This window comes from Neofelis nebulosa, chromosome X (genome assembly GCF_028018385.1).
Source record: "Neofelis nebulosa isolate mNeoNeb1 chromosome X, mNeoNeb1.pri, whole genome shotgun sequence".
NCBI lineage: Eukaryota > Metazoa > Chordata > Mammalia > Carnivora > Felidae > Neofelis > Neofelis nebulosa.
This window is the reverse complement of record NC_080800.1, coordinates 71,753,259-71,778,236: the sequence shown is the minus strand read 5'-3', so window position 1 is coordinate 71,778,236 and position 24,978 is coordinate 71,753,259. Positions and strand designations below refer to the sequence as shown.

The following is a 24,978-nucleotide window of genomic DNA, read 5'->3' as shown; positions in this document are numbered from 1 at the left end:
TCCCCTTTCTCTGTATCCTCACCAGCGTCTGTTGTTTCCTGTGTTGTTAATTTTAGCCATTCTGACAGGTGTGAGGTGTATTTCCCTGATGATGAGTGATGTTGAGCATTTTTTCATGTGTCTGTTAGCCATTTATGAATAATAAGTGATTTTTGTCTGTGTCTCTTCTACCAGTCTTGAGCTGCAGGGACTGTCTCAGATTTGTCTTTGTACCTTAGCAACTAACAAGTGCTTGGCACATAGGTGGTGTGAAATAAGTTCCTTTTAAAGAAAAGAGAGATAAAGGGGAGAAGAAGGAATAGGGGAAGAAAGGGAAGAAGGAAAGAAGGAACATAGATCTTGGGATCACTCACCACTCAGTTTACAGAAATCATTTAGCAATCCTTACTTTATTTTAATGAATTAGTTTAAAATCAAATTGCATATTTCAAATAGAATTGATTATTTATATGCCTATGCTTTGGTGCAATTCTTTAGATTTATCCAGTAACTAAAAAGTATTTACTATTATTTATAAGCAATTTGCAACCAACCTTCAAAGCATTTCACTGACCATTTTATGAAGATACAGGTCTTAAATGAATAAGCAAGCATTATGCTGAATTCTGGAGGTAAGTATTTGCCATCTCTTCTGAGTTAATGAAGTTAGATATTGGAAATCAAAATTTTGCTTTGTAGTCATAGGGTGGGGGGAATGAAAAGTTAAAGGTATAAAGAGATAAGAATTAATAGCATAAATTCAGAAATAAAGGCAAAGTATAATTGACAGCAGAGTCATACTCACAGTGTTTTCTTAAAGTATTCTGAGTATGATTTTTAATAATCATATGCATATGTGTATAAATATATATAAACATTTTTTTCTGCAGGAGATTTTTTAATAGTTGGGTTTCATCTGCATATGTCCTACCTATAAAGGATTTCTGGCTCTTCAGAACTTGGGTATCCAATTTGTTGCTTATCTTTTTGAATGTAGCTTGACTTTGGGACCTCTGGTGTGGAAAAACTCTGCAAGGAAGTTAAAAAGTATGAATTATAATTAAATGGCATTTAATAAAATTTCTATTCTTGTTTAGATACACTATGTATTAGAAAATTGGTCATATAATATCTGAGTCATTTTAAAAACCTATTTAATCACCATTATAAATTTTACTGATTTAAAACAACATACAAAAATAGTTTATTTTAGCAAATGAATTGTTGGCTATTTTTAAATAACCATTAAATACTGTAGTTGTAATACAGTTGCTCCAGACAAGTTTAAATATTGTACAATCCAGAATCTCTACTAAAGTAAGAAACAAACATTACAGGAACAAATTTACATAAAAAAACCAAATATCTCTACTTTTCAAAAGTTATAATACTTCACACTCTGATCTTGCACAGTGATGACTGTTAGTACTGTAAAACTACAAAATTAAATTTGTTGCTTTTACAAAGTATTCCACTTTTCTCTTATTGTATGATTATTTGAACAAATGTTAAATTACATCATTAGTGTTTTCACATCATGTTATTATAGCAATATTGTTTATGTCATACTAACCAGACTTTTGTCACTGCTATAGAATTGTTATATGATAGGGGTTCATGCTAAAACTTCATTTTTTCAGCATAACATGTTACTTAATTTTTTTTATTTCGGTGTAGTTGATATGTTACTTTTTGACAATTAAAATTCTACACTCACAGAGTCACTTTTCTATTGCAGAGACCCAGAGAAAACATGTTCATGAGCATTTTGAAATATCACTTAAAAATAGATTTGAGAAAGTATGAACACTGAAGGTCCTTATTTTTACAGTTCTCTATTTTTGTTTTTTTGAAAAACATAGTACTGGGGCACCTGGGAGGTTCAGTTGATTGAGCATCTGACTTTGGCTCAGGTCATGATCTCACAGTTCGTGGGTTCAAGCTCCACGTCGGGCTCTGCACTGACTGCTCAGAGCCTGGAGCCTGCTTTGGATTCTGTGTCTCTGTCTCTCTCTGCCCCTCCCCCATTCATGCTCTCACTCAAAAGTAAATAAACATTTTTAATTTTTTTAAAAGAAAAACAGTACTGATCACATTCTCCATTTCTAAAAGAATGGTCCAAAGATAAATAAATACATAAAAATATTTAAGTAATTATAATAAATAATTATAACATTATACCTTAGTACAAGAATAAAGGCAATAACTGCTGTTGGGAAGGCAGATGACAGAGCACTACCTCTGCTTAGAGATTTGGGAAAGGCTTCAGGAAGAATGTGATGTTTAAAGTAGATATTTTAAGATGACTGAAAGTTTCCCAGTCATGGATCCATAAATGCTTGAGAACCATATACTTGGAAAACCATACATTTGACATGGCTGATACATAGGGCACAAGCCCAGGATTAGCAGGAGACTAAGCTGGAGAGCTGGAGAGATGAGGGAGGTTAAAATATTAAGGACTTTTATATTTTGAAGTAAATCTATAGGCAATAAGAATTGTGTATGATATTTTAAACTGGATCACAATAAGATCGTATTTAGTTTTAGGATGATAACTTTGACAGCAGTATGACAGTTAAGTCTGAAAGGGAGAGACAAATGTTAGGGAAATTAGTTAGCAATAATTGAATAGGGACATGATGAAGACTTAAATTAAGTCAATGGCAAAGGGAATGGGTTTTTCCAGGATTTAGGGAGTTCCTGTAGGACTTTCAGTTTTAAAACAAAAACTGTCCCAAACAAACTGTGATGATTTGGTCATCCTAGATTTAGGATAAAATAATTCATATGGCTTTGTGCATGATTAGATTTAGGGAGGGCAGTAAGGGAGTGAAGAGAGTCTTCTGGTGTTCACAGACTTCAGTTATAAAAAAATGGAAAAATGACAACACTCACTGAGGTACAGAATACTGGAGAGGAAGAACAGGATAGAGTGAAGAGATAATGACTTAGGTTTTTAAGAGGCCTGCTAGAAATAAAAATATACAAATATCTTGTAAACTATTAAAATCACTGGTATAGATCTAGAGAGACTTTTATGGGTTGAAATTACTTGAAATCACCAGTAAGATGGAACCCTGAAAAATACCACCATTTAAGTTTGGACAGAGTTAAAGGTGTCTCAGAGTGAATTTGGGGAGTAATAGAGAGGTATGCAGACAACCAGGACAGTGAGTATCAAATGCCAAGAGACACATCAGGTTAGGTAGAGTCTTAACAATAGACATTTAGGTTTGAAAATAGGGAATTACAGGTATACTCAATGAGAACACTTTTAATAATATCGTTTAAGGGAATGTTAAGTTTGCTTTTCAAGTGTCCATTAAATCATAGTGAAATGAGAGATCTTTTAAAAAATTTTTTGAAAAGATTCTTTAATGTTTATTTATTATTTTTGAGAGAGAGATAGAGACAGATTGTGAACGGGGAGGGGCAGAAAGAGAGGGAGACACAGAATCTGAAGCAGGCTCCAGGCTCTGAGCTGTCAGCACAGAGCCCAAAATGGAGCTCAAACTTGTGAACCTTAAGATCACATGATCTGAGCCAAAGTTGGACACTTAAACGACTAAGCCACCCAGGTGTCCCACTTTTTTAAAACATTTTTATTAAAATTCCAGTTAGTTAACATACGTGTAATATGAGTTTCATGTGTACTAGTTATTCAGCACTCCCTTACAACACCCTGGGGCTTATCACAAGTGAACTCCTAAATCCCCGTAACCTATTCAACACATCCCTCCATCTACCTCCCCTCTGATAACCATCAGTTTGTTCTCTATAGTTAATAGTCTGTTTCTTGTCTTGCCTCTCTTTTTTTCTCCCTATGCTCATTTGTTGTGTTTATTAAATTCCACATATAAATGAAATCATATGGTATTTGTCTTTCTTCAACTTATTTCACTTAACATAATACTCTCTAGTTCCATCCATCTCATTGCAAATGGCAAGATTTCATTATTTTTTATGGCTGAGTAACAATCCATTGTGTATATATATACCACATCTGTAATGACAGATTTCTTGAGAAAAAAATAAGTTCAAGCTGTCAAAAGAAACTCAGATGAAATTTTCCCTCAACTATTCCCTAAAGAGCTCTGGGCACATTCTTTCTTGTCTGATGCACTATCTTCTAGCCTTATCAAAATCAACTTCACCTCAACTGTTTCTCTAACCTTGCCTCCTCTACTTCTAATTCTGCCCCTACTTCTCAGAAATTATTGCTACTATTATTTTACTGAAGAAGCCATGAAAAGGAGCTTTGGCCCATTTTTCCCCTTTTAAGTCTCTTGTTCACCTCTTGTATTTTATTGATTTTCTTTTATTGGCTATACTTAAGAGCAATGTTGATAATACACACTGCACTGAAGGTGATTGCACCAGCTCAATTATTTTCTGTCACTATTCTCTGAGCTATTCCTTCATAGTGATTATTGCAATTTGTAATTCTTTTTTTATTATGAAATTTATTGTCAAATTGGTTTCCATACAACACGCAGTGCTCATCCCAACAGGTACCCTCCTCAATGCCCATCAACCACCATCCCCGCCCTCTCATCCCCCATCAACCCTCAGTTTGTTTGCAGTTTTTAAGAGTGTCTTATGGTTTGGCTCCCACCCTCTCTAACTTTTTTCCCCTCCCCTCCCCGATGGTCTTCTGCTAAGATTTTCAGGATCCACATAAGAGTGAAAACATACGGTATCTGTCTTTCTCTGTATGACTTATTTCACTTAGCAGAACACTCTTCAGTTCCTTCCATGTGGCTACAAAAGGCCATATTTCATTCTTTCTCATTGCCATGTACTATTCCACTGTATATATAAACCACAATTTCTTTATCCATTCATCAGTTGATGGACAGTTAGGCTCTTTCCATAATTTGGCTATTGGTGAAAGTGCTGCTATAAACATTGGGGTACAAGGGCCCCTAAGCATCAGCACTCCTGTATCAATTAGGTAAATTCCTAGCAGTGATATTGCTGGGTCATAGGGTAGATCTATTTTTAATTTTTTTAGGAGCCTCCATAATGTTCCCAGAGCGGCTGCACCAGTTTGTATTCCCACCAACAGTGCAAGAGGGTTCCCATTTCTCCACACCCTCTCCAGCATCTATAGTCTCCTGATTTGTTCATTTTAGCCACTCTGACTGGCATGAAGTGGTATCTGAGTTTGGTTTTGATTTGTATTTCCCTGATGAGGAGTGATGTTGAGCATCTTTTCATGTGCCTGTTGGCCATCCCGATGTCTTCTTTAGAGAAGTGTCTATTCATGTTTTCTGCCCATTTCTTCACTGGATTATTTGTTTTTTGGGTGTGGAGTTTGGTGAGCTCTTTATAGGTTTTGGATACTAGCCCTTTGTCCGATATGTCATTTGCAAATATCTTTTCCCATTCCGTTGCTTGCCTTTCAGTTTGGTCGATTGTTTCCTTTGCAGTGCAGAAGCCTTTTATATTCATGAGGCCCCAAGAGTTCATTTTTCTGCCCATTTCTTCACTGGATTGTTTGTTTTTCAGATGTGGAGTTTGGTGAGTTCTTGCCTTTGTCCAATATGTCAATTGCAAATATCTTTTCCCATTCCATCAGTTCCCTTTTAGTTTTGTTGACTATTTCATTTCCAGTGCAGAAGCTTTTTATCTTCATTAGGTCCCAATAGTTCATTTTTGCTTTTGCTTCCCTTGTCTTTGGAGATGTGTCAAGTAAGAAATTGCTGCGGCTGAGGTCAGAGAGGTTTTTTTTCCTGCTTTCTCCTCTAGGGTTTCGATGGTTTCCTGTCTCACATTCAGGTGCTTCATCCATTTTGAGTTTATTTTTGTGAATGGTGTAAGAAAGTGTTCTAGTTTCATTCTTATGCATGTTGCTGTCCAGTTCTCCCAGCAACATTTGTTAAAGAGACTGTCTTTTTTTCCATTGGATATTCTTTCCTGCTTTGTCAAAGATTAGTTGGCCATACTTTTGTGGGTCCAATTCTGGAGTGTCTATTCTATTCCATTGGTCTATGTGTCTGTTTTTGTGCCAATACCATACTGTCTTGATGATTAAAGCTTTGTAGTAGAGGCTAAAGTCTGGGATTGGTACCTCTCACTTTGGTCTTCTTCTTCAATATTATTTTGGCTATTTGAGGTCTTTTGTGATTCCATACAAATTTCAGGATTGCTTGTTCTAGCTTTGAGAAGAATGCTGGTGCAATTTTGATTGGGATTGCATTGAATGTGAAGATAGCTTTGGTAGTATTGACATTTTAACAATATTTATTCTTCCAATCCATGAGCACGGAATGTTTTTCCATTTCTTTGCATCTTCTTCAATTTCCTTCCTAAGCTTTCTATAGTTTTCAGCATATGGATGTTTCACATCTTTGGTTAGGTTTATTCCTAGGTATTTTATGTTTCTTGCTGCAATTGTGAATGGGATCAGTGTCTTTATTTCTCTTTCTGTTGCTTCATTGTTGGTGTCTAAAAATGCAACCTATTTCTGTACATTAATTTGGTACCCTGTGACTTTGCTGAATTCATGTATCAGTGCTAGCAGACTTTGGTGGAGTTTGCCAGCTTTTCCATTTAGATTATAATGTCGTCTGCAAAAAGTGAAAGTTTGACTTCATCTTTGCCAATTTCGGTGCCTTTGATTTCCTTTTGTTGTCTGACTGCTGATACTAGGACTTCCAATACTATGTTAAACAATGGTGGTGAGAGTGGACATCCTTGTCACCTTCCTGATCTCATGGAGAAAGCTCTCAGTTTCTACCCACTGTGGATGATATTAGCTGTGGGCTTTTCATAAATGACTTTTATAATGTTAAAGTATGTTCGTTCTATCCCGAATATCTTGAGTGTTTTCATCAAGAAAGGATGCTGAATTTTGTCAAATGCTGTTTCTGCATCCATTGACAGGATCATATGGTTCTTTTCTTTTATTAATGTGATGTATCACATTGATTGATTTACGAATATTGAACCAGCCCTGCAGCCCAGGAATGAATCCCACTTGATCATGGTGAATAATACTTTTTATATGCTGTTGAATTCGATTCACTAGTATCTTCTTGAGAATTTTTCATCCATATTCATCAGGGATATTGGACTGTACTTCTCTTCTTTTGCTGGGTTTCTGTCTGGTTTGGGAATAAAAGTGATGTTGGCATCTTTGAATGAGTCTGGAAGTTTTCCTTCCCTTTCTATTTTTTGGAACAGCTTGTGAAGGATAGGTATTATCTCTGCTTTAAATGTCTGGTAGAATTCCCCTTGGAAGCCACCTGGTCCTGGACTCTTATTCATTGGGAGATATTTGATAACTGATTCAATTTCTTTGCTGGTTAAGGGTCTGTTCAAGTTTTCTATTTCTTCCTGTTTGAGTTTTGGAAGAGTGTAGGTGCTTAGGAATTTGTCCATTTCTTCCAGGTCGTCCAGTTTGCTGGCATATAATTTTTACCAGTATTCCTTGATAATTGCTTGTATTTCTGAGGGATTGGTTGTCATAGTTCCATTTTCATTCATGATTTTATCTATTTGGGTCATTTTCCTTTTATTTTTGAGACCCCTGGCTAGAGGTTTGTGAATTTTGTTTATCTTTTCAAAAAACCAACTCTTGGTTTCATTGATCTGCTTTACAGTTTTTTTTAGAATCTATATTGTTTGTTTCTGCTCTGATCTTTATTATTACTCTCCTGCTGGGTTTGGGGTGCATTTGCTGTTCTGCTTCTCTTTCCTTTAAGTGTGCTGTTAGATTTTGTATTTGGGATTTTTCTTGTTTCTTGAGATAAGCCTGGATTGCAATGTATTTTCCTCTCAGGAATGCCTTTGCTGCATCCCAAAGCGTTTTCATTGTTGTATTTTCATTTTCAATTTCATATGTTTCCATATATTTTTTAATTTCTTCTCTAATTGCCTGGTTGACCCATTCATTCTTTAGTAGGGTGTTCTTTAACCTCCGTGCTTTTGGAGGTTTTCCAGACTTTTTCCTGTGGTTCATTTCAAGTTTCATAGCATTGTGGTCTGAATGCGTGCATGGTAGGATCCCAATTCTTGTATACTTATGAAAGGCTGTTTTGTGACCCAGTATGTGATCTACCTTGGAGAACGTTCCATATGCACTCGAGAAGAAAGTATATTATGTTGCTTTGGGAAGCAGAGTTCTAAATATGTCTGTCAAGGCCTTCTGATTCAATGTATCATTCAGGGCCCTTGTTTCTTTATTGACCCTGTGTCTAGATGATCTATCCATTGTTGTAAGTGGGGAATTAAAGTCCGTGCAATTACCACATTCTTATCAATAAGGTTGCTTATGTTTGTGATTAATTGTTTTATATATTTGGGGGCTCCCGTTTTTGGCGCATTGACATTTATAATTGTTACCTCTTCCTGATGGATAGACCCTGTAATTATTATATAATGCCCTTCTTCATCTCTTGCTACAGCCTTTAAATTAAAGTCTAGTTTCTCTCATATAAATATGGCAACCAGCTTTCTTTTGCCTCCAGTAGCATGATAGAGAGTTCTCCATCCCCTCACTTTCAATCTGAAGATGTCCTCAGGTCTAAAATGAGTCTCTTGTAGAAAGCAAATAGATGGGTCTTATTTTTTTTATCCATTGTGATATCCTGTGTCTTTTGTTTGGAGCATTTAGTCCATTTACATTCAGTCCATTTACATTCATTATTGAAAGATATGGGTTTAGTCATTCTGATGTCTGTAGGTTTCATGCTTGTAGTGATGTCTCTGATACTTTTGGTCCTTGAAACATTTCACTCACAGAATCACCCTTAGGATCTCTCGTAGGGCTGGTTTAGTGGTGTTAAATTGCTTCAGTTTTTGTTTGGGAAAACCTTTATCTCTCCTTCTATTCTGAATGACAGACTTTCTGGATAGAGGATTCTCAGCCACATGTTTTTTTCTTTTCTTTACATTGAAGATTTCTTGCAATTCCTTTCTGGCCTGCCAAGTTTCAGTAGATAGGTCTGCCACTACTCCTATGGGTCTCCCTTTGTAAGTTAGAGCCTGTTTATCCCTAGCTCCTTTCAGAATTTTGTCTTTATCCTTGTATTTGCCAGTTTCACTATGATATGTCATGCAGAAGATTGATTCAGGTTACATCTGAAGGGAGTTCTCTGTGCCTCTTGGATTTCAATGCCTTTTGCCTTCCCTAGGTCAGGGAAGTTCTCAGTTATAATTTCTTCAAATACACCTTCAGCCCATTTCTCTCTCTTCTTCTTCTGGAATTCCTATGATACGGGTATTGTTCTGTTTGATTGCATCACTTAATTCTCTAATTCTCCTTTCATATGCCTGGATTTTTTTATCCCTCTTTTTCTCAGCTTCCTCTTTTTCCATAATTTTACCTTCGAATTCACTAGTCTCTCCTCTGCCTCTTCAAACTGCTATGGCCACCTCTATTTTATTTTGCACCTTTTTTTTTTTTAGCATTTTTTAGCTCCTCATGACAATTACTTAGTCCTTTGATCTCTGTAGCAATAGATTCTTTCTGTCCTCTATACTTTTTTCCCAACACCAGTGATTAATTTTATGACTATTATTCTAAATTCTTTTTCTGTTATATTGTTTAAATCGTTTTTTGATGAATTTGTTAGCTGTCGCTATTTCCTAGAGTTTCTTTTGAAGAGAGTTCTTCAATTTCGTCATTTTGGGTAGTCCCTGCAGTAGCTCCCAACTTCAGGGCACTTCCCCTGTGCAGTCCGGAGTAATTTGTGTTGGTGGGAGGGGCCACAGTCAGACCCAATGTCTGCCCCCAGCCCACAGCTGGGGCCACAGTCAGACTGGTGTGTACCTTATCTTCCCCTCTCCCAGGGGCAGGACTCACTGTGGAGTGGTGTGGCCCCTGTCGGGTCTACTTGCACACTGCCAGTCTTGTGGTAATGCTTTGATGGGATCTGGTTATTAGCCGGGGTGGATTCTCAAGGTGCACAGGGGCGGGAGGGGCAGGCTTAGCTCGATTTGCCATTGGAGGTCCCCTGTGGGAGGGGCCCTGAAGCATCAAGAGGGAGGCAGACCCATTGGAGGGATGGCTCCACTGGAGCACAGTGTAGGGTGTTTGTGCGTGCAAGTTAAGTTCATTGATGTGAACTGGTTCCCTTTGGAATTTCAGCTATGGGATGGGAGAGCGAGATGGCACATGCCAACACCTTTGTTCCCCTCGGAGTTGAGCTCTGTCTACCGGGGCTCAACAACTCTCCCTCCCCACGTCCTCTCACCATCCCCGCTCTCTGAGAGCAGAGCTGTTGACTTTTAACATTCCAGATGTTAAGTCCTGTTGGCTGTCAGAACTCACAGAGTCCAGACCCCTCCACTTTTGCAAATCAGAGTCGGGGGCTCTGCCTTGCCAGGCGGGCTGCCCCTCTACCATCCCAGTTCCCTCCTGCCAGTCCGTGTAGCATGCACCACCTCTCCGCTCTTCCTACCATCTTCCGTGGGCCTTTTTTCTATGCTTGGCTCCAGAGAGTCCATTCTGCTAGTCTTCTGGTGGTTTTCTGGGTTATTTAGGCAGATGTGGGTGGAATCTAAGCAGTCAGAGGACGAGGTGAGCCCGGTGTCCTACTACACAGCCATCTTCCCCCTGGAGTCTGCAATTTGTAATTCTATGTGTTTACCTGCTTAATGTCTATTTCCCCTACTATATTATAGATCCATGGAGCAGGCATAGTAACTTTTATCATTGTTTAACTACAACAACAATGCTTGACACAACATGGACAACCACTTGGATGAATGAATGAAAAATGTCATGTTACTCAGTTAACGTCACTAAGTTTTAAAAGATTATCTGTCCCAAGATTTCTCTAATTTTATAACCTTGAATGGTCGCCATATGTATACTTTTTTCCTGTTCACCTTGCCTTAAAGTAAAAAGCTGAGCTATTTCATTTAGTACCACTTTAGTCCCTTTTAATGGCTAACATGCTATTTATCTGTTCACACCTTAATGAATGATCCCCCCCAGTGGGTCATGTCCCTTGCATTACCCCCTACTCTTGAGTGTGAGCAGAACCTGTGACTTTCTTCTAGCCAATAAAATGTGGAGAAAATGTGAGGGGATATAAATGGGATCGTTACTTCCTTGAATAGGTTTTGTTGTATAAGACTGTCCTAGCATAATGGTGAGTAGGGAAAGGGTTAACATTAGGCCCAGAGACATAAGGGACCCTCTGGGAGGAGGAGGAAAGCTGTAGCTTCAAGTGGGAAGCGGAAGAAGTGGTGGGGAGTTTTGGGGAAAAAAAAAAACGATAAATTTATTCCAGACCTTCCTGGGATAGGTGCCATGAGTGGAGTCTCACAAACTTTCTAATAAGGTCCCATTCAGGGACAAAACTCCTCCATGGCAACCCAGTAGGAACTCCTCTCAGTCTTGAGAGCTTTATGCTTTCCCTCAATAAACTCTATCGTTTTGCTCACTCTCTGTTGTCCGGGAGATTCATTCTTCGACACCGTGAGACAAGGATCAGTGTCTCAGCCTCAATCACCCTCATGGAACAATGGACCTAGAGATTCTTCCACTAGCATTGATGAAAACTACAATGTTGTGAGATGGTCTGTCAGAGGTCCACATGGCGACTGTAAATGATATCTAGGAACTAATAGCAACTCCCTAGCTGACAGACAGCAAGGAAAGAAATGGGGTGAGAGGAGACTACCTAAATTCTACACCTGCAAGGAACTGGATTCTGCCAACAACCATGTGAACTTGCAAGACAACCCAAACTCCAAATGAGAATTAAGCCCACCTAATGCTTTAATCGCAGCCTTGTGTAAGACCCTAAGCAGAGTGCTCAGATAAGTCATATCCAGACTCTGGACCCACATAAACTGTGACATAATGAATGTATGCTGTTTTAAGTTGATAAGTCTGTGGTAATTTGCAGCAACAAAACTAATCTACATATCAAAACAAATTCTGAAGCTACTTGCATTCAACCTCAGCCAGTTTTCCCTCTATAGTCTCAATATCAGTCTTTCCTCTCTTATTACTTAGACTTTCTCTTCTTGGATTTCCACATATAATGGCCCACAATAAGTTCAGTACCACTCTCTTATTTCCTCCTCTTTCTAACTAATTTCACATGTCCTTTAAATGTTCCCAGGTTCTTCCCAGTACTATCTTCCAGAATCACTGGTCCGCATAGATGGTACCACCTATGTAATATGTGCTGAGCAAATTACAAAAGTCAGTTTTTATTCTATCACACATCCAGCATTTTGTCTGTATTTTGCACAATTAACATCTTTAAAATTCCATTTTTGCATTTCCTTAATTTACCTCTCTGATGCCACTCATCAGATTTTTTCCCAGTTTTATTGAGAAACAATTGACTTACATCCCTGTATAAATTTAAGGTGTACAGCATGATGGTTTGATTCACATATATTGTTAAATTATTACCACAACAGGTTTCGTTAACATTCATCATCTCTTATAGATACAATAAAAAGGTAAAAAGTATCTTTGTGGTGAGAATTCTTAGGATTTACTCTATTAACAACTTTCCTATATATCACACAGTAGTATTAACTATAGTTATCGTGTTTTACATTAACACACCTAGTACTCATTCATCTTATGACTGGAAGTTTGTACGTTTTGACCACCTTCCTCCTGTTCCTCCTCCCCTCACCCCAACCTCTATTAGATTCCACATATAAATGAGATCATACAATATTTGTTTTTCCCTGTCTCACTTATTTCACTTAGCACAATGCCTGAAAGGTCCATCCATGTTGTTGCAAATGATAGGATTTCCTCATTTTTTAAATGGCTGAATATTCCTTTTGGATACATATACCACAACTTCTTTTTTTTTTAAATGTTCATTTATTTTTGAGACAGAGGGAGACAGAGCGTGAGTGGGGGAGGGATAGAGAGAGAGGGAGACACAGAATCTGAAACAGGTTCCAGGCTCTGAGCTGTCAGCACAGAGCCTGATGCAGGGCTCGAACCCACGAACCGTGAAATCATGACCAGAGCCACAGTTGGGCGCTTAACCAACTGAGCCACCCAGGCACCCCTTCAGTTCTTACATTTAAGTCTTTAATCCATTTTAAGTTTGTTTTTGTGAGTGGTGTAAGATAGGGGTCAAGCTTCATTTTTTAATATGTAAATATCCAATGTTTTCAGAACCATTTATTGAAGATACTGCCTTTTCTTCATTAAGTATTCTTGGTTCCCTTGTCAAATATTAGCTGATGGTATATGCTTTGTTTTATTTGTGTGCTCTTGATTGTTTTCTGCTGGTCTATTTGTTTTTATGCCAGTACCTTACTGTTTTACTTATTATAGCTTTATAATATAGCTTGAAATCAGGAAGTATGATGCCTCCCGCTTTGTTCTTCTTTCTCAGGATTTCTTTGGCTATTTGGGGTCTTTTGTGTTTCCATATAAATTTTAGGAAGTTTTTTTTTTTTTCGTAAAAAATACCATCGGAATCTTGGTAGGGAATGCATTGAATATACAGATGGCTTTTGATAGGATAGATATTTTAACAATATTAATTATCCCAATCCACGAACATAGAATACCTTTCCATTTATTTATGTCTTCTCCAATTTCTTTTATTAATCCCTTATGGTGTTCAGAGTACAGATCTTTCACCTCCTTGGTTAAATTTATTCCTAAGGATTTTATTGTTTTTGATGTTATTGTAAATGGGATCATTTTCTCTTTTTTTTCAGAAAATTTCCTGTTAGTGTATAGAAATGCTATTGATATTTGTATATTAATTTTATATCCTGCAACTTTTCTGAGTCCGTTGATAATTTCTAAGTCTATTTGGTTGATTCTTTAGGATTATCTATATATAAAATAATTTCATCAGTAAAAGAAACAATTTTAATTGTCCTTTCCAATTTTGAGGTTTTAATTTCTTTTTCTTCTCTGATTGCTCTAGCTAGATTTCCATTACTATGTTGGATAAAAATGGCGAGAGTGAGAATCCAACAATACATTAAAAGAAGTATTCACCACAATCGAGTGGGGTTCATTCCTGGGATGCAGGAGTGGTTCAATATCCACAAATAAATCAAAGTGATATATCACATTAATGAATAAAGGATAAGAACCATATGGTCCTCTCGATAGATGCAGAAATAGCATTTGACAAAATACAGTATCTTTCTTGATAAAAACCCTCAAGAAAGTAGGGATAGAAGGAACATACTCAAAACCATAAAGGCCATATAAGAAAGACCCATAGACAATATCATCTTCAATGGGGAAAAACTGAGAGCTTTCTCCCTGAGTTCAGGGATGTCTGTTCAACTTGGTACTGGAAATCCCAGCCTCAGCAATCAGACAACAAAAAGAAATAAAAAGCATCCAAATCAGCAAGGAAGAAGTCAAAGTTTCACTCTTGGAAGATGGCATGATTCTCTACATGGAAAAGCTGAAAGACTCCACCAAAAAACTGCTAGAACTGATACAGAAATTCAGCAAAGTTGCAGGATATAAAATCAATGCACAGAAATCATTTCCATTTCTATACACCAATAATGAAGCAGCAGAAAGAAAAATTGAGGAATCAATCCCATTTACAATTTCACAGAAAACCAAAAAAATACCTAGGAATAAACCTAACCAAAGAGGTAAAATATCTGTATGCAGAAAACTATAGAAAGCTTATGAAAGAAATTGAAGAAGTCACAAAGAAATGGAAAAACATTCTATGCTCATGGATCAGAAGAATATGGTTAAAATGTCGACACTACGCAGAGCAATCTACATATTCAATGCAATCCCTATCAAAATAACACCAGCATTCTTCATAGAGATAGAACAAACAAATCTGAAATTTATAGGAAACCAGAAAAGACCCCGAATAGCCAAAGTAATGTTGAAAAAGAAAATCAAAGCAGATGTTGGTGAGGATGCAGAGAAAGGGGAACCCTTTTGCACTGTTGGTGGGAATACAAGCTGGTGCAGCCACTCTGGAGAACAGTATAAAGATTCTGCAAAAAAATTAAAACAGAGCTATCCTATGACCCAGCAATTGCACTACTACTAGGTATTTATACAAAGAATACAAAAATATAGATTTGAAGGGACACATGCACCCCATTGTTTATAGCAGCACTAGCAACTATAGCCAAATTATGGAAAGAGCCAAAATGTCCATTGACTGATGAATGGATGAAGAAGATGTGACGAATACTACTTGGCAATCAAAAAGAATGAAATCTTGCCATTTGCAACAATGTGGATGGAAATAGAATGTATTATTCTAAGTAGGACAAGTCAAGCAGAGAAAGATAAATATCATGTGATCTCACTCATATATGGAATTTAAGAAACAAAAGAGATGAACATAGGGGAAATAAAGGAAAAATAAGATAAAAACAGAGAGGGAGACAAACCATGAGACTCTTTTTAAAAAATTTTTTAATGTTTATTTTATTTTTTTAAAGCTGAAGGATTTTTTTTTAACGTTTATTTATTTTTGAGACAGAGAGAGACAGAGCATGAATGGGGGAGGGTCAGAGAGAGGGAGACACAGAATCCGAAACAGGCTCCAGGCTCTGAGCTGTCAGCACATAGCCCGACGTGGGGCTCAAACTCATGGACCGCGAGACCATGACCTGAGCCGAAGTTGGCCACTTAACTGACTGAGCCACCCAGGCTCCCGTTTATTTTATTTTTGAGAGAGAGACAGAGAGGCAGAGAGAGAGAGAGGGAGACAGAATCTCAAGCAGGATCCAGGCTCTGAGCTGTCAGAACAGAGCCTGATCTGGACTCAAACCCATGAACCATGAGATCATGACCTTAGCTGAAGTCAGAGACAACCGACTAAGCCACCCAAGCGCTCCCATAAGTCTCTTAAATACAGAGGACAAACTGAGGGTTGTTGGAGGAAGGTGGGGGTAGGGGGACGGGCTAAATGGGTGATGGGCATTAAGGAGGGCACTTGTTGGGATGAACACTGAGTGTTGTATGGAAGTAATGAATCACTAAATTCTACTCCTGAAACCATTATTACACTATATGCTAACTTAGACTTGATTTTTTTAAATGGTGACATTAAGTCCCCTTGTCTAGTTCCCGATTTTAGAAGAAAAGCTCTTAATTTCCCACTATTGAGCATGATGTTAGCTGTGGGCTTATCCCATATGTCCCTTATTATGTTGATATATATTCCTTCTATGTCTAATTTGTTAAGTGTTTTTATCATGAACTGATGTTAAATTTTGTCAAATGTTTTCTGTCTATTGAGATAATCATCCTTTTCCTTCATTCTATTAATGTGATGCATCACATTGATTGATTGGCATGTGCTGAACCATCCTTGCACCCTAGGGATAAATCCCACTCAATCATGGTGAATGATCCTTCTAATGTGCTGCTTAATTTGCCTTGCTAGTATTTTATTGAGAATTCTTGCATCTGTATTCATCAAGGATATTGGTCTATAATTTCTAGTAATGTCCTTTTCTGGCTTTGATTTGGATATTAAGTATTAGGATATTAGCATAATTAGGATAAGGCTGGTCTTGTAAAATGAGTTTGAGAGTGTTCCCTCATCTATTTATTTTTGCAAGAGGTTGAGAAGGATTGATGTTAATTCTTATTCAAATGTTTGGTAAACTTCACCAGAGAAGCCTCTGATCCTGGGCTTTCATTCACTGGGAGATTTTTGCTTACTGATTCAATCTCCTTACTAGTAGTTGGTTTATTCAGATTTTTAATTTTTTCCTGATTCAGTTGTTAGGTTGTATGTTTCTAAGAATTTTTCCATTTCGTTTTTTAATTTTTTAAAAATGTTTGTTTATTTTTGAGAGAGAGAGATAGGGCACGAGCAGGGGAGTGGCAGAGAAAGAGAGGGAGACACAGAATCTGAGGCATGCTCCAGGCTCCAACCCCTAAGCATGGAGCCCAACGTGGGCCCCAAAAACACATGAACCATGAGATCATGACCTGAGCTGAACTCGGTTGCTTAGCCGACTGAGCCACCCAGGCACCCCTAAATTTTTCCATTTCTTCTAGTTTGTCCACTTTGTTGGCATGTAGTTTTTCATAGTAGCTTCTTATAATCCTTTGTATTTCTGTGGTGTCAGTTGTAATGACTTTTTCATTTGTAATTTTATTGATTTGGGTCCTCTCTCTTTTTTCCTTGATTAGTCTAACTAAACGTTTGTCAATTTTGTTTACCTTTTCAAAGAACCAATTCTTAGTTTGGGTAATCTTTTCTATTGTTTCTCTGATCTCAACTTCATTTATTTCTGCTCTAGTCTTTATTTTGTCCTTCTGGTAACTTTGGGCTCAGTTCTTTCTTCTTTTTCTAGTTTCTTAAAGTGTTCAGTTAATTTTTTTATTTGGTATATTTCTTGCTTTTTTAAAAAAATTTAGACCTTTATTTTGATAAACATTCCTCTTAGACTTGCTTTTGCTGCAAATTGTAAATTCTAGTATGTTTGATTTCCACTTTCATTTGTCTCAATACATTTTTTTTCACTTATTTTCTCTTTAATTTCTTCTTTGATCCATTGGTTGTTCAGAAGAGTATTGTTTAATTTCAATTTATTTGTGAATTTTCCATTTTTCTTCTTGGTATTGATTTCTAGTTTTATGTAATTGTGGTCAGGGAAGATATTTGTTATGATCTCAGTCTTGAATTTGCTAAGACTTATTTTGTGGCCTAACGTATAATGTCTCCTAGAAAATGATCCATGTGCAATTGAGACAATGTGTACAGTGCTGTTATTGGATAGAATGTTTTGTATATATCTGTCAGGTCCATTTGGTCTATAATTTTGTTCAAATCCACTGTTTATTGATTGTCTGGATAGTCTATTTATTTATTCTTTTATTATTTTTTAATATGAAACTTATTGTCAAATTGGTTTCCATACAACACACAGTGCTCATCCCAACAGGTGCTCTCCTCAATGCCCATCACCCACTTTCCCCTCCCTTCCACCCCCATCAACCCTCAGTTTATTCTCAGTTTTTAAGAGTCTCTTATGGTTTGGCTCCTTCCCTCTCTGTAACTTTTTCCCCCTTCCCCTCCCCCATGGTCTTCTATTAAGTTTCTCAGGATCCACATAAGAGTGAAAACATATGGTATCTGTCTTACTCTGCCTGGCTTATTTCACTTAGCAGAACTCCCTCCAGTTCCATCCGCGTTGCTGTAAAAGTCTATATTTCATTCATTCTCATTGCCGAGTAGTATTCTATTGTATATATAAACCACAACTTCTTTATCCATTCATCAGTTGATGGACATTTAGGCTCTTTCCATAATTTGGCTATTGTTGAAAGTGCTGCTATAAACATTGGGGTACAAGTGCCTCTATGCATCAGCACTCCTGTATCCCTTGGGTAAATTCCTAGCAGTGCTATTTTTGAGAGTGGGATATTATGTCCTGAACTATTATTGTATTTCTGTTTGTTTCTCCTTTCAGCTGTGTTTGCTTTTGCTTTATATATTTAGATGTTCTAATGTTGGGCACATAAATATTTGCAATTGTTATATCTTCTTGATGGGTTGACTCCATCATTATGTAATGACATTCTTTGTCTCTTTTTACCATTTTTACTTTAAAGCATATTTTATCTTATAGAAGTATGACTATCCTATATATGTGTGTGTGTGTGTATATATTTTATGTATATATATGTGTGTGTGTGTGTGTGTGTGTGTGTGTGTACCATTTGCTTGAAATGTATTTTTCTATCCTTTCACTTTAAGTCTATGCATGTCTTTAAGGCTACTGTGAGTCTCTTGTAGGCAGCCACTCTATGTGTTTGAATTGGAGAATTTAATCCTTTTATGTTTAAAGTATATTTTATAGGTAAGGACTTACTTTTGTCATTTTGTTAATTGTTTTCTGGTATTTTGTAGATTCACGGTTTTTGGCTTCTTATTCTGCTGTATTTTTGTGTATATTTTGATATATTTTGTATCAGTATGATTTGACATCTTTATCACATTATTTTGTGTAATTACTGCAGGTTTTTCCCTTGCAGTTACTATGAGGCTTACATAAACTATCTTAAATTATAACACTCTAGTTTTAAGCCAATAACAACTTAACTTCAATATAATTCCTAAACTTTACAGTTTTACATTTCCTCTCCTTCAAATTTTAGGTTACTGCTGTTACACTTTACATATTTTTTATGTAACTAATAATAGATTGTTTTCATTACAGTTATTTTTACTACATTTGTTTTTACCTTTATATTAGAATTGTAAGTGAATTATTTACCACCATTACCAAATTACAGAATCTAACTTTGACTATATGTTTACCATTGAGTGAGTTTTACACTAACTTTTTGTGTTTTCGTGATGTTAATTAGCATCTTTTATTTCCACGCAAAGAACTCCTTTGAGCATTTCTTGTTAGGCAGGCCTAGTGGTAATAAATTCCTTCACCTTCTGTTTGTTTGGGCAAGTTTTTATCTGTCCTTCATTTCTGGAGACAGCTTTGCCAGGCATAATATTCTTGGTTGATACGTTTTTTTTTTCCTTTCAATATTTTGAATATGTCATCCCATTGTCTCCTGCCTGAAATGTTTCTGTTGAGGAATCTACCCATAGTCTTATGGAGTTTTTCTTGTATGTAACTTTTCTTTTTTCTCTTTCTGCTTTTAAAATTCTTTTTTTTTTCTCTTTGACTTTTGATGATTTGATTATAATGTGTCTTGATGTAGTTCTATTTGGGTTCAACCTATTTGGGATCTTTTAGGCCTCATGTATCTGGATGTCCATTTCTTTACTCAAGTTCAGAAAGATTTCAGTGATCATTACTTTGAATATACTCTCTGTTCTTTTCTATTTCTCTTCTTCTGGAATTCCCATAATGTGATTATTGTATGTTTCCATTATGTTGCATAAGTCTCATAGGCTTTTTTCACTCTCTTTCATTAAAAATATTTTTTTTTGCTCCTCTGACTAAATGATTTCTAACGTCTTATCCTCAAGTCGTTGATTCATTCTTCTGCATGGTTGAATCTGCTTTTGGAGCTCTCTGTTGAACTCTTCATTTCAGCTATTGTATTTTTCAACTCTAAGATTTCTGGGGTTATTTTATGGTTTCTATTTGTTGAACTTCTTGTTTAGTTCACGTCTTGTTCACTTAATTCTGTTTAGATTTGGTGTGTTCTTTTAGTTGCTAATCTTCTTTAAGAGGATTATTCTGAATTTTTTGACAGTTCATAAATATCTATTTCTTTAGGGTGAGTTATTTGGAGCCTTATTAGTTTCCTCTGGTGGTGTCATATTTACCTGATTTTTCATTATCTTTGATTCCTTATATTGGTATCTGTACATTTGAGTAATTGACGTTTTCTTCCAGACTTTATAAGTTTACTTTGGTAGAGGCAGATATTCACCATTAGGTGTAGCTTGCATTTCTGGGTATCTTCTGGTAATGTCCTTGGGTAGGTGGAGATGGCTATTAAGGTCTATTTTTAGGTGAGGCAGCTGTTAAAGCTCTGAGGTCAGGAATGAAGGAGGTGTACCACTGGCTGAGAACAGTTGTATAGAATTGCTGGCTTGGTTCACTCCTCAAGTGAAGTTGTAGTATGGGCTGTGGGGTTGCCCTGATTCTCTGGTCAGGCTTGCTAGATGGTTGGAACTGGGCACTATATTCAGTAGTAAACGGGACTATGAATTAGCTTCCCTGTTGGGAAGCAGGTTGGGATGCAGGGTCTGGGCTCATTGTTTGGGGACCCCAATCATGCAAGAGTGTGACTGAATTCCCTTGTCCGGTGAGGCCACTAGTTTTTCTCTGCAGTTGGGGAAAGCCACAGGCCATGCTTTGTTCAAGTGCCACTGTGAGCAAGACTGTTGGATGAGTTACACAGCTTCCCATGTGTTCTGGTTAGGTTCCATTGTCAGGCAGGCTGAAAACTATATTCAGCAATAAGTGAGGCTATGAATTAGTTTTCTTTACTAGGTACAGCAGAAGAAGCAGCTCTCAAGCTGATAAAGCTCTTTGTTGTCTTAACTCAAGCCAACCCATACTCCAAGTTACCTGGCCACAGAGAGCCACTGGCTTTACTCTGCAGTCTGTTGGCTCTGCCTACCTATCTCTCAGCTAGAGCATTACTGAGTTACCTGTGTAACCAGATCTTACTTCCAGTCATTTTGTTCAGACGGGGTTGGGAGACACTCTCCACAGTGGATGGAGCTGTGTCTCAGTTTCCTCGTTTGGGCAGAATAAGAAAGGGCCCTTCCAGGCCCCTTACGCTTTTCACAAACAGGCTTTCCAGAGGGACTGGGAGCTACTTTCAGCCTTGGCTATAAATTAACCCTCCTGCCTGGGCATAGCAGAATAATCCTCCATGCCTGCTACTGGCTTTTCTTTGGGAGCAATCACCATCACGTGCTTCTCAGCAAGAGCATTGCTTGACTACACAGCTTCCATGTGCTCTTGCCAGCCCCTATGGTCAGACGGGGCCCAGAGACACTCCTCCCAGTTGGGGGTTTTCCTGGGAATGGACAGAGCAGACACTAAGGCCTGAAAAACTCAATTGAGGACCCAAATCAGGCAATTCTGCATCCTAAAACTTCTCTAGCCAAAGTGTACTGCCAACTTCTTCAGATGAGCAGAACTGCTGGTTGGAATTACTACTTGGACACTGCAGATATGAACTCAGTTTTCCAAGATATGTAAATTGGTTGTTGCAAGCCCCCTACCTTCTCTGTCACAGATTGCCAGTGGTTGAGCCCTGCAGATTCCACTGTAGCCCTCATGGGATGACACCACATTAGGGACTCCCACAGTGCTGGGGGGACTAGTTGTCCCCTTAGGATCTTTTTTCCCACTGGAGGAACTGGAGACTCAGGAGAGATGTCTCCCAGTGGTGGTATGCTGGCCTAGGGGAGGGACGATGTGGTCACTGTGTAGCTGCTTCTTTTACCCTTCTAATGAAGTCTGTCTTGGTCTCTGTGGTGCTGGCGGGTGTTTCAACCTCAGCCCCATGTTCTAGGATTCTTTCAATGGTGTCTTGTTCATAAATAGTCATTAGTTGTTCTTCTTGTGAGAGGAAGTGAAGTCAGGAAAGACCTATGTTGCCATCTTGGTGTTGTCACTCCCCACAGTGAGTTTTTTGGGGAAGGTTATTTTGTCATGTGGTCAACTTAACTAAAACTGCCTCCTCAAAAAAACACTTCAATATGTCAACAAAACCAGGTATTCATTTTTGATGAATTTTTAGTCCCATTTTTCTATAATTTATTACATTTCAAGAAAATCCATAAAAATAACTTTCAGATGATAATCCATTTCACTATTATTTTGATTGCTGTTTCTGCTTGTACAGAGAAACGCAGTTTGCACTTTATGTTCATTATTAATACATCTTGTAACTAAAGATAAGCAATTAGCTGGTGTTCAGCATTAGCTTGAACAATGTACTATTTAATGTGTTATTTGCAACACAAAATAGCAGGTAAATTATGAAAGTTAATATTATAATAACATAAGACCGTTCTGACCTCTGAGTTAATCTCATAGCATTTAACTAGTCTTCCTGTGATATCAAATCTCCTTTCTAAAAATTGCAAATTTCACTAAGGTATATATAGTATATTAATACATTTGAAGTATTACATATACTATACTTTTGACTCATATTTCTAATGATTCATGTATACTTTATATAATATTTTACATAATATTTTATATACATAAAGTATATTCATGTGTATGGAGTATTAAATATACTATATCTTTGACTCATATTTCCTAATCTCATTTTACAAATGAAATAATTGTGATAGCAAGTCTTATAAGCTAATCTTTCCATCTTTATCTCAACTGATATTGTCATATCGTTTTGCTATAGCAAAGTCTTAGTATTCATTGTGTTGTTTTTACTTTAATTATGATGATGATAACCACATATAGAAATTGAAATGTATGATACATACGAAGAGTGGCTTCAAGTATGTGGTTGAAGAATAGTTGCTCCCATAATTTCCTTCAAGTTTAGCTGTTCCCAGAGAGCCATCCCATTTATAAGACAGATAGATGAAAGGATTGTCCTCTCTGTGTTCATGAATCATAAAGCTATTTTAAATGAAAAAAAAATATGAAATATTTCAGGATGCTTTAAAAAATAAAATACATAGTGTTAAGTATTATAATAAAATAGATTGTTATTACTATACTCTACAGGAAGCAAATAAATGAAATAATCCATAAGTCACCTTTGATTGATATAACACATATAGTAAAATAATGGCATCCTCATAAAACAAAGAAAATCATTCTCCTTTTATTCAATTTCTCACTAAAACTAGGGGTTTTGTTAGGGAATATTTCCTGTTCTTCCTCAGAATAATTGAGAAATTACTATGATATTTAGGTAAATGAAGGAAGTACAATTTTAAAAATCTTGCAGATTAATTTGGTCAACACTGCCTTTTTCCTCAGGAAATGTGTCAAAGAGTTATCTTCTAGTCTGGTATAAATACAGTGACAGATACTTCTGGTTAGAAACATTGTTATCTCTGACAGTGCCTCTTCCTCTCTGCACCCCCACCTCCTGCTGAAAAATAAATACGTAAAACTCTCTACTAAAATTATTTCCAAATAAGATTGGGCTTTCTTCTTCAGTATTTACATGTTTTAACTTTCTTTTTAAGAGAACTTACTTGTAATTTCTTCCAGAGAACTTTGGCGGTGGAGATACAGGACACGGGGAAATTTGATGCCGACTATAAAACAGTGCACTTTCTGATTTAAAAAAAAATTAAGTGGGGTGCCTGAGTGGCTCAGTTGGTTAAGCATCTGACTTTGGCTCAGGTCATGATCTCATGGTTTGTGGGTTTGAGCCCTGCATCAGGCTCTGTGCTGATAGCTCAGAGCCTGGAGCCTGCTTCAAATTCCATGTGTCCCTTTCTCTCTGCTCCTCCCTTGCTCGGGCTCTGTCTCCCTCTCTCTCGAAAATAAGTAAACATTAAAAAAATTAAGTATGTGAGTAAGTAAGTAATATGTGAAATATACATCATGACTCATTCCTAACTTTCAGGTCATGTTAACAACCACCTCTGGGGGGTGGAGTGAGGAATCTTGGATTGGTAATAATGTCAGAGATGAGATAAAGATTAGGTATCTAGAAAAACTCTCTGATACAAACAAGAAGAATGAGACTGACCCAATATGTCTCCTCCGTTGTTTAAATATCTTTCTTTTGTCTTCGGGCTTTCCTTTTCTGCTTTGTTTTTGCGATTTTCTTTAAAATAAAACAAAAAATCACAACAAAACAAAAAATGAAGACCATGACTCTTGAAAGTTTGATTTCAGTGAAGCTTGACAAGAAAACTTCACTTGTGTCTATTGCCAGTCCCTCTGATCTTTGATTCCTGATGTCACAGTAGTCAGAATCAAGCGTTCCTGATCATTCCATACATCAGGTCTTAAAGGGGCTACCTTTGCTTCCATAGTGGACTTAACTTCATTGTATCAGGTCTCTTTCTCTAGAAGGCAAAAGAGAATAGTATATCTGATCTGGTGAAAAGAGGCTTATCCAAAATTTGGACAAGGGGTCATAAGCTAGATTCTCTAGCTTCAGGAGAATGGATATATTGGGGAGAAAATACCATAGAAAGTAGTAAAGGGGTCATATCATGTAGAAGGACTGCTGTGTACCTGTAGTGTGTCCCATTTTGGGCCTGATTTAAAGTTATTAATCCCGAACTAGCCCTTGATTTAACTAGTTAAATGTAGAAATGTGTTTCAGGCAGAATCTAAGAGTACAAAATTATAGAGCAGAAGGCAAGGCCAGACTGACATGGTGAGATTATTTTTTGAGATTATGCCCTATAGGTAGTGGTGATGGTGGTTCTGATAGTAGTGTGGCACTCTACTCTTAGAAGCACATGGGAGTCCAGAAAAAATAACAGCTAGCTACTGAAGACAGTTTTCTGCAGAGTCAGTGACTATCTTAGACCATTGAGACGGGGTGATAATATAGTTTATTGTCCAAATCAGAACACTTAGGAGAGTAACACGAGGAACTGTTAATGTTTGCATTGGAACAACCAACAGAAA

At 37.1% G+C, this 24,978-nt stretch overlaps 1 long non-coding RNA gene across 1 annotated transcript; it reads right to left on the bottom strand.

The window, feature by feature from the left end:
* Nucleotides 1–794: 794 nt before the first annotated feature.
* Nucleotides 795–23,622, bottom strand: LOC131502424 (uncharacterized). Its single transcript, XR_009257048.1, has 3 exons — nucleotides 23,580–23,622; nucleotides 22,854–22,992; nucleotides 795–1,008 (listed from the first exon to the last, which is right to left on the bottom strand). It is a non-coding gene; the product is annotated as an uncharacterized LOC131502424 (long non-coding RNA).
* Between the last annotated feature and the right edge of the window lie 1,356 nt (nucleotides 23,623–24,978).